Genomic DNA, 9,968 nt, shown 5'->3' with positions numbered 1-9,968 from the left:
GATGTATGTTGAATTCATGTTATTTGACAACTCAACCAAATTTATTTTAAAATTAGAAGTTGAACTGATGTCTGTGCCCAGTGGGCACGTTCTCCTTGTGTTGATGTGTGTGGATTTGCAAGGTTTTATATACGTGTTGTCAGTGTCCGTGAGATGAGAAATAGAGTCAATCGCAGGACACAGAACTGAGTAAAACATACGTCTTTACTCTAGAAAAAAGCTCATCATACAAATTCCACGCAGGGATAATACAATAACAACAAACATGACCAACAGTAAAACAATAACGCACAAAACATCATGATAACCAGAGGGTTTAAATAGGGAAGTAATCATAACGAAATGGGAACCAGGTGTGAACAATCAAGACATAACAAATGGACAAAGAAACATGGATCGGTGGCAGCTAGAAAGCCGGTGACGATGACCTCCGAACGCCGCCCGAACAAGGAGAGGCACCAACTTCGGCGGAAGTCATGACAGTACCCCCCCCTGATGCGCGGCTCCAGCAGTGCGATGACACCTGCTTTGGGGACAACCCGGAGGACGAGGCGCAGGGCGATCTGGGCGGCGACGGTGGAAATCCTGCAGCAAGGAAGGGTCCAGTATGTCATCCGCCGACACCCAGCTTCTCTCCTCCGGACCGTACCCCTTCGGACCGTACCCCTCCGGACCGTACCCCTCCCAATCCATGAGGTACTGAAGACCCCTAGCCCGACGCCTGGAGTCCATGATCGCTCTCACAGTATATGTCCAGATGTCCAGAGGTGGCGGGGGAACCTCCCGTACCTCAGATTGCTGGAGAGGACCAGCCACCACCGGCCTGAGGAGAGACACATGGAACGAGGGGTTAATACGATAATTAGTGGGAAGCTGTAACCTATAACATACCTCGTTCAGTCTCCTCAGGACTTTGATTGGCCCCACAAACCGCGGACCCAGCTTCCGGCAGGGCAGGTGAAGGGGCAGGTTTCGGGTCAAGAGCAAGACCCGGTCTCCCGGTACATATACCGGGGCCTCACTATGGTGGCGATCGGCGCTCGCCTTCTGTCTCCTGATGGCCCGTTGCAGGCGTACATGGGCAGCATTCCAGGTGTCTTCCAAGCGCCTAAACCAATCATCCACCACAGGTACCTCGATCTGGCTCTGATGCCACGGTGCCAGAACCGGCTGATAACCTAGTACACACTGAAATGGAGACAGGTTAGTGGAGGAGTGGCGGAGGGAATTTTGGGCCATCTCTGCCCAGGGGATAAACACCGACCACTCCCCCGGCCGGTCCTGGCAATAAGACCGCAGAAACCTACCCACATCCTGGTTAACTCTCTCCACCTGTCCATTACTCTCGGGTGAAACCCCGAAGTCAGGCTGACCGAGATCCCCAGATGCTCCATGAACGCTCTCCAGACCCTAGATGTGAACTGGGGACCCCGATCAGACACTATATTCTCAGGCACCCCGTACGGCCGGGAAAACGTGCGTAAACAGGGCCTCCGCAGTCTGTAGGGCCGTAGGGAGACCGGGCAAAGGAATGAGACGGCAGGACTTAGAAAACCGATCCACAACTACCAGAATCGTGGTGTTTCCTTGTGACGGAGGAAGATCTTTCACGAAATCCACCGATAGATGTGACCATGGCCGTTGTGGAACGGGTAGGGGTTGTAATTTCCCTCTGGGCAGATGTCTAGGTGCCTTACACTGAGCGCACACCGAGCAGGAGGAAACATACACCCTCACGTCCTTAGCTAAAGTGGGCCACCAGTACTTCCCTCTAAGACAGCGCACTGTCAGATCGATGCCAGGATGACCAGAGGAAGGTGACGTATGAGCCCAACAGATCAATCGATCACGAACATCAGGCGGAACGTACTTACGTCCAACTGGGCAGTGGGTGGGAGTGGGTTCCGCACATAATGCCCGTTCGATGTCCGCGTCAACCTCCCATACCACCGGTGCCACCAGGCAAGGAGCCGGGATTATGGGAGTGGGATCCATGGATCGTTGCTCTGTGTCATACATGCGAGACAGTGCATCTGCCTTAGCGTTCTGGGAACCTGGTCGGTAGGATAGAGTAAACACAAAACGGGTGAAAAACATGGCCCACCTTGCCTGGCGAGGATTCATTCTCCTCGCCGCCCGGATGTACTCCAGATTGCGGTGATCAGTCCAAATGAGAAAAGGGTGTTTAGCCCCCTCAGGCCAATGCCTCCATGCTTTCAGAGCTCCAACTACAGCCAACAACTCCCGATCCCCCACATCATTGTTTCTCTCCGCCGGGCTGAGCTTCTTTGAGAAGAACGCACAGGGACGGAGTTTCGGTGGCGTACCCGAGCGCAGAGACAGTACAGCTCCTATCCCAGCCTCGGACACGTCCACCTCTACTATGAACTGTAAGGAGGGATCAGGATGAACCAACACCGGAACCGAAGTAAACAGAGCCTTCAGTTGATTAAAAGCCCTGTCTGCCCCAGCTGACCACTACCGGTCCCCCCTTAAGCAGTGAGGTAATGGGAGCCGCTACCTGCCCAAAGCCCCGGATAAATCTCCGGTAGTAGTTGGCAAACCCTAAGAACCGCTGCACCTCCTTTACCGTGGTTGGAGTCGGCCAATTACGCACGGCTAGAATGCGGTCATTCTCCATCTCCACCCCTGACTCTGACAGACGATACCCTAGAAAGGAGACGGATTGTTGGAAGAACAAACATTTTTCAGCCTTCACATACAGGTCATGCTCCAGCAGTCGACCAAGCACCTTGTGCACCATAGCCACATGCTCGGCGCGAGTAGCGGAGTATATTAGAATGTCATCTATATAAACCACTACTCCCTGTCCGTACAGGTCCCTGAAAATCTCATCAACAAATGATTGGAAAACTGATGGAGCATTCATCAACCCGTACGGCATGACAAGGTACTCATAGTGCCCAGATGTGGGACTAAATGCCGTCTTCCATTCATCCCCTTTCCGGATACGCACCAGGTTGTAAGCACTCCTGAGATCCAATTTGGTGAAGAAACGCGCCCCATGCAATGACTCAGTCACACTGGCTATAAGAGGCAGAGGGTAACTATACTTCACAGTGATCTGATTTAAACCTCTATAGTCAATGCACGGGTGCAAACCTCCATCTTTTTTCTTCACAAAAAATAAACTCGAGGAGGCAGGTGAAATGGAAGGTTGAATGTATCCCTGTCCCAGAGAGTCGGTGACATATGTTTCCATAGCCGCCGTCTCCTCCTGTGACAGAGGATACACGTGACTACTGGGAAGTGCAGCGTCTGCCAAGAGATTTATTGCACAATGCCCCCGTCGATGGGGTGGTAATTGAGTCGCCTTCTTTTTACAGAAGGCGAGAGCCAAATCGGCATATTCAAAGGGGATGTGCATGGTGGAAACCTGGTTTGGACTCTCCACTGTAGTTGCTCCTATGGAAACACCTATACACCTCCCTGAACACTGACGTGACCATCCTGTAAGAGCCTTCAGTTGCCACGAAATAGTGGGGTCATGATAAGCCAACGAGGGAAATCCCAATACCCCTGGAAACGCAGGAGACTCAATCAGAAAAAAATGAATTCTCTCCTCATGACCTCCCCCGCGTTCTCATACAAAGTGAAACCGTGACCTCCCTTATAAGACCCGATCCTAAATGACGACTATCTAAAGAATGTACAGGGAAGGGCACATCAACAGGAACAATAGAAATCCCTAAACTACGAGCAAACACACAATCAATAAAGTTCCCAGCTGAGCCTGAATCTACTAGCGCCTTATGCTGAGAATTCGGGGAAAACTCAGGGAATTCTATAGAGAGAAACATATGCGCAACAGGAAGCTTTGGGTGAGTTTGGTGCCTACTCACCTGGGATGATCCACCAGCACCCTGCCTGCTGCCTCGATATTCTGGGGTACCTCTCCAGCACCGACCAGCAGTGTGTCCTCTGCGGCCACAGATGGTGCAGGAAATAGCTCCCCCTCCAGTCTCCCTTAGAGCAGCACCCCCGAGCTCCATCGGTGTAGACTCGGAGGAACTGGGGGATGGAACGAATGGACCCCGATCTGGACGTCCGCGGGTAGCCAACAGGTTATGCAGCCGGATGGATAAATCCACCAGCTGGTCGAGGGTAAGAGTGGTATCCCTGCAGGCCAGCTCCCGACGGACGTCCTCTCGTAGACTACATCGGTAATGATCGATCAGGGCCCTCTCATTCCATCCCGCGCTGGCAGCCAGGGTCCTAAAGTCCAGTGCGAAATCTTGAGCACTCCTCATCCCCTGTCTGAGATGGACATAGCATAGGCCCACCCACTTGGGAGCCAGGCCAACCCACTGGGGAGCCAGACCCAGCCAGTCAGCATGCCAATTGCACGCTCCCTCAAAACATGAGACATCTGTGGCATTGTGTTGTGACAAAACTGCAAATTTTAGATTAGCCTTTTATTGTCCCCAGCACAAGGTGCAACTGTGTAATGATTACACTGTTTAATACGTTTCTTGATATGCCACACCTGTCAGGTGGATGGATTATCTTGACAAAGGAGAAATACTCACTAACAGGGATGTAAACAAATGTGCGCACACAATTTGAGATAAATGAGCGTTTTCTGCGTATGGAATATTTCTGGGATCTTTTATTTCAGCTCATGAAACATGGGACCAACACTTTACATGTTGCGTTTATATTTTTGTCCAGTAATATGTTCTGATATTGTGAACTAAACAATTTAACTTCAAAACATCTTAATACATGTAGATTAACAGCATGTAGATTAACGTCATATTATGTGTTGACAAGGATTGAGATGTAATTTGTAAAACACATGGGTCTATTTTATATGTTGTTTTAGTTATTAAATCATGGATACCAAGTATCCTATTAATATCCCACAGGACCTATGTTTTCATTATACATTTTATAACTTTGGGATTCAATTATAGATTCAAATGTATTTAGACATCAAGACGGCAGAATTGTCTTCATTACATTTTTTGAAAACGTTTGCTCAATCAGGTAAGTCAATTAAGAACTAACTCTTATTTGAAGAACTGTTATTTGAAATGAAGACATGTACGACTATCTTTGTAGCTTGGTGTGGACAGTAGACCTGGAGTCATAACAGTGATCTGATGGATGAGACCCCTGCAGTCAGAACAGTGATCTGGTGGATGAGTCCCCTGGAGTCATAACAGGGATCTGATGGATGAGACCCCTGGAGTCAGAACAATGATCTGATGGATGAGTCCCCTGGAGTCAGAACAGTGATCTGATGGATGAGACCCCTGGAGTCAGAACAATGATCTGACGGATGAGTCCCCTGGAGTCAGAACAATGATCTGACGGATGAGTCCCCTGGAGTCAGAACAGTGATCTGATGGATGAGTCCCCTGGAGTCAGAACAGTGATCTGACGGATGAGTCCCCTGGAGTCAGAACAGGGATCTGATGGATGAGTCCCCTGGAGTCAGAACAATGATCTGATGGATGAGACCCCTGGAGTCAGAACAGTGATCTGATGGATGAGACCCCTGGAGTCAGAACAGTGATCTGATGGATGAGTCCCCTGGAGTCAGAACAGTGATCTGGTGGATGAGTCCCCTGGAGTCAGAACAGTGATCTGACGGATGAGACCCCTGGAGTCAGAACACTGATCTGATGGATGAGACCCCTGGAGTCAGAACAGTGATCTGACGGATGAGACCCCTGGAGTCAGAACAGTGATCTGACGGATGAGACCCCTGGAGTCAGAACAATGATCTGACGGATGAGACCGCAGAGTTTCACTACAGCTATGTGACCACAGCTTTATTATTTCTTCATGCCAGAATAGACCAGACTCTGACTAATATCTATCTATCTATCTATCTATCTATCTATCTATCTATCTATCTATCTATCTATCTATCTCTCTCTCTCTCTCTCTCTCTCTCTCTCTCTCTCTCTCTCTCTCTCTCTCTCTCTCTCTCTCTCTCTCTCTCTCTCTCTCTCTCTCTCTCTCTCTCTCTCTCTCTCTCTCTCTCTCTCTCTCTCTCTCTCTCTCTCTCTCTCTCTCTCTCTCTCTCTCTCTCTCTCTCTCTCTCTCTCTCTCTCTCTCTCTCTCTCTCTCTCTCTCACACACACACACACACACACACACACACACACACACACACACACACACACACACACACACACACACACCTGTGGAGGCTTCTGAGGGGAGGACAGCTCATAATAATTGCCAGAGTGGAGTGAATGGAATGGCATCAAACACTGACACACACACTCCAGAGGGTCAGATACCAACTAGATGTAGAAATGCAGCTGTCTCTTAGCACTAGTCATGTGTTTGTTGATGTATGTTGGTCATAGTCTTGGACACTTTCTGCTTGAAGACATGCCTAGTTTTCACCTTTAGCTCTTTGAAGTCTGAGTTGTCCAACTTTAGAATTGTACAGATCACATCAGCATCCCTTTCTAAAGGATCATCTGTCGTATTTTGGAATTTTTACACTCCAATTGGAATTGCCTCACTTTGTTATGTAATAGATTTAAATCAGTTATCATGTTGGAATTTGCTGTCAGAACTCCTTAGAGTGTTAACTCGACCACACGGCACTACAGAGGGTATTGTGTACGGCCCAGTACTGCCATCCAGGACCTCTATACCAGGCAGTGTCAGAGGAAGGCCACAAAAATGTTAAAGACTTCAGTCACCATAGACTGTTCTCTCTGCTACCGCAAGGCAAGTGGTACCAGTGCTCCAAGTCTGGAACCAACAGGACACTGAACAGCTTTTACCCCCAAGCTATAAGCCTGATAAATAGTTAGTTAAGTAGTTAACCAACAGGACCCTGAACAGCTTCTACCCCCAAGCTATAAGACTGATAAATAGTTAGTTAAGTAGTTAACCAACAGCTACCCGGACTATCTGAGTTTACCCTTTATGCACTCTTAACTGTTTATCATTTACTCTGCTGCCTAGTCACTTTATCCCTACATATATGTACGTACATTTGGGGCTCCCGAGTGGCGCAGAGGTCTAAGGCTAGAGGTGTCACTACAGACCCTGGTTTGATTCCAGGCTGTATCACAACAGGCCGTGATTGGGGAGTCCCATAGGGCGGCTCACAATTGGCCCAGGGTCGTCCGGGTTTGGCCGGTGTAGGCCGTCATTGTAAATAAGAATTTGTTCTTAACTGACTTGCCTAGTTAAATAAAGGTTAAATAAAATATGACCTTGTACCCCTGCACATGGACTCGGTACTGGTTCCCTGTATATATAGCCATGGTATCATTACTCACTGTGTATTTATTCTTTCTGACTGTATTGTGGGATAGGACCGGGATAGGACTGGGATAGGACTGGGATAGGACTGGGATAGGACCGGGATATGACCGGGATAGGACTGGGATAGGACCGGGATAGGACCGGGAAATAAGTATTTCACTGTTAGTCAACACCTGTTGTTTACCAAGCATGTGACTAATATTTGATTTGATTTGATAATTGATTCAATGCATAATGAAGGCTTAATCAATACTATTTGTAATAATGTATCTCTGTTTACATCTTATCAAAGCTTGAATAGTGTCAGGTGGGATTAGTTTGGAAGGATTGGAATGTCTTGTTTTAGAATGTCATGGAAAGTGGTATGTTAGTCAATAGCTGTGGATATATCTTGTTATACTACAGTGCTGAGGTCCAGGCTAAGGTGCCCTTCATCTAAACTGGAATGACAATAATGCAGCACATGGGTGAACTGGTATTTTTCCACAGTCCCTGCCACCAGACACCTACCCAGCTGGATAGCTTAGCTCAGTGCAGAGCAGAGCAGGGTAGGGTGGAGAAAAAGGGGCCATCTCCTTCAAGCACTAATGTCACTGTCAATATACTTTATCTGTGCTTGATTGAGCTTGTCTGTTGCAATGGAACCAAAAGAAACGTTTAAAAAAAAACTGCAAACCCAACCACAGACAACACAACTAAGTATTGTATTTTAATCCCACTTCGCTATCCAAAAATACAGTACAACAGACAGACAGATCATTTGTTTTCAGAGGAGAGTAGCAGATTATTAATTTATAAGTGTCTTGAAAGCGAGAGGGAGATAGTGGTTAATCAACAGCTAAAGGGAGGTAGTGGGTTTATTGACAGCTAAAGCGAGATAGCTAGAGGGAGACTGTGGATTTATTGACAGCTAGAGGGAATCAGTGGTTTTATTGACAGCTAGAGGGAGATAGTGTGTTTATTGACCACTAGAGGGAGATAGTGGGTTTCTTGACTAGATGGAGACAGTGGGTTTATTGACAGCTAGAGGGAGATAGCTACAGGGAGATAGCAAGAGGGAGACAGCTAGAGGGAGACAGCTAGAGAGACATAGCTAGAAGGAGATAGAGGATATGGAGACAGCTAGAGGGTGATAGCTAGAGGGAGACAGCTAAATGTAGACATATAGAGGGAGGTAGTAGGTTTATTGACAGCTAGAGGGAGACAGCTAGAGGGAAATAGTAGGTTTATTGACAGCTAGAGGGAGATATGTATTAGATTGTGGGTTTATTGACAGATAGAGGAAGATAGCTAAAGGATATAGTGGGTTTACTGATAGCTACAAGGAGTGAGTTGATTTATTGATAGTGGGTTTATTGACAGCTAAAGGGAGACATTGAGTTTATTGACAGCTAGAGGGAGATAGCTAGAGGGAGACAGTAGGTTTATTGACAGCTAGAGGGAGACATTGAGTTTATTGACAGCTATAGGGAGATAGCTACAGGGAGATAGCTACAGGGAGACAGCTAGAGGGAGATAGTGGGTTTATTGACAGCTAGAGGGAGATAGGATAGTGGGTTTACTGACAATTAAAGGGAGATAGCTAGAGAGAGATAGTGGGTGTATTGACAGCTATGTGGAGATAACTACAGTGAGATAGCTAGAGGGAGATAGGATAGTGGGTTTACTGACAGTTAAAGGGAGATAGCTAGAGGGAGATAGTGGGTTTATTGACAGCTAGAGGGAGATAGCTAGAGGGAGATAGTGGGTTTATTGACAGCTAGAAGGAGACAGTGGGTTTATTGACAGCTAGAGGGAGACAGTGTGTTTCTTGACAGCTAGAGGGAGATAGCTGCAGGGAGATAGCTAGTGGGATTTAGTTAAAAGGAGATGGTGGATTTATTGACAGCTAGAGGGAGATAGAGGTTTATTGACAGCTAAAGGGAGATAGTGGATTTATTGACAGCTAGAGGGAGACAGCTAGAGGGAGATAGCTAGAGGGAGACAGTTCGTTTATTGACAGCTAGAGGGAGACAGTGGATTTATTGACAGCTCGAGGGAGATAGCAACACAGAGATAACTAGAGGGCGTTAGCTAGATGAGGATAGTAGGTTTATTGACAGCTAAAGGGAGATAGTGGATTTATTGAATGCTAGAAGGAGACAGCTAAAGGGAGAGAGTGGGTTTATTGACAGCTAGCGGGAGATAGAGGGTTTATTGACAGCTGAAGGGAGATAGTGGATTTATTGACAGCTAGAGGGAGATAGTGGGTTTATTGACAGCGATAGGGAGATAGCTAGAGGAGATAGGGTGTTATTAACACCTAGAGTGAAATAGCTAGAGGGAGATCATGGTTTTATTGACAACTAGATGCAGATAGTTAGAGGGAGATAGCTAGAGGGAGCCAGTGTGTTTATTGACAGCTGAAGGGAGATAGCTAGACAGAGATAGTAGGTTTATTGACAGCTAGAGGGAGAAAGCTAGAGGGAGATAGTGTTTTTGGACAGCTATAGGGAGATAGCTAGAGGGAGATAGTAGTTTTACTGACAGCTAGAGGGAGATAGTTGATTTATTGATAGCTAGAGGGAGATACAGTAGCTAGAGTGAGATAGCGAAGTGGAGATAGTGGGTTTAATGACAGCTAGAGGGAGAAAGTGGGTATATTGACAGCTAGAGGGAGATATCTAGAGGGAGATAGTGGATTAATTGACCGCTAGATAGAG

The sequence above is a fragment of the Salmo salar genome, chromosome ssa13, assembly GCF_905237065.1.
Source record: "Salmo salar chromosome ssa13, Ssal_v3.1, whole genome shotgun sequence".
Classification (NCBI taxonomy): domain Eukaryota; kingdom Metazoa; phylum Chordata; class Actinopteri; order Salmoniformes; family Salmonidae; genus Salmo; species Salmo salar.
This window is presented reverse-complemented; position numbering follows the sequence as displayed.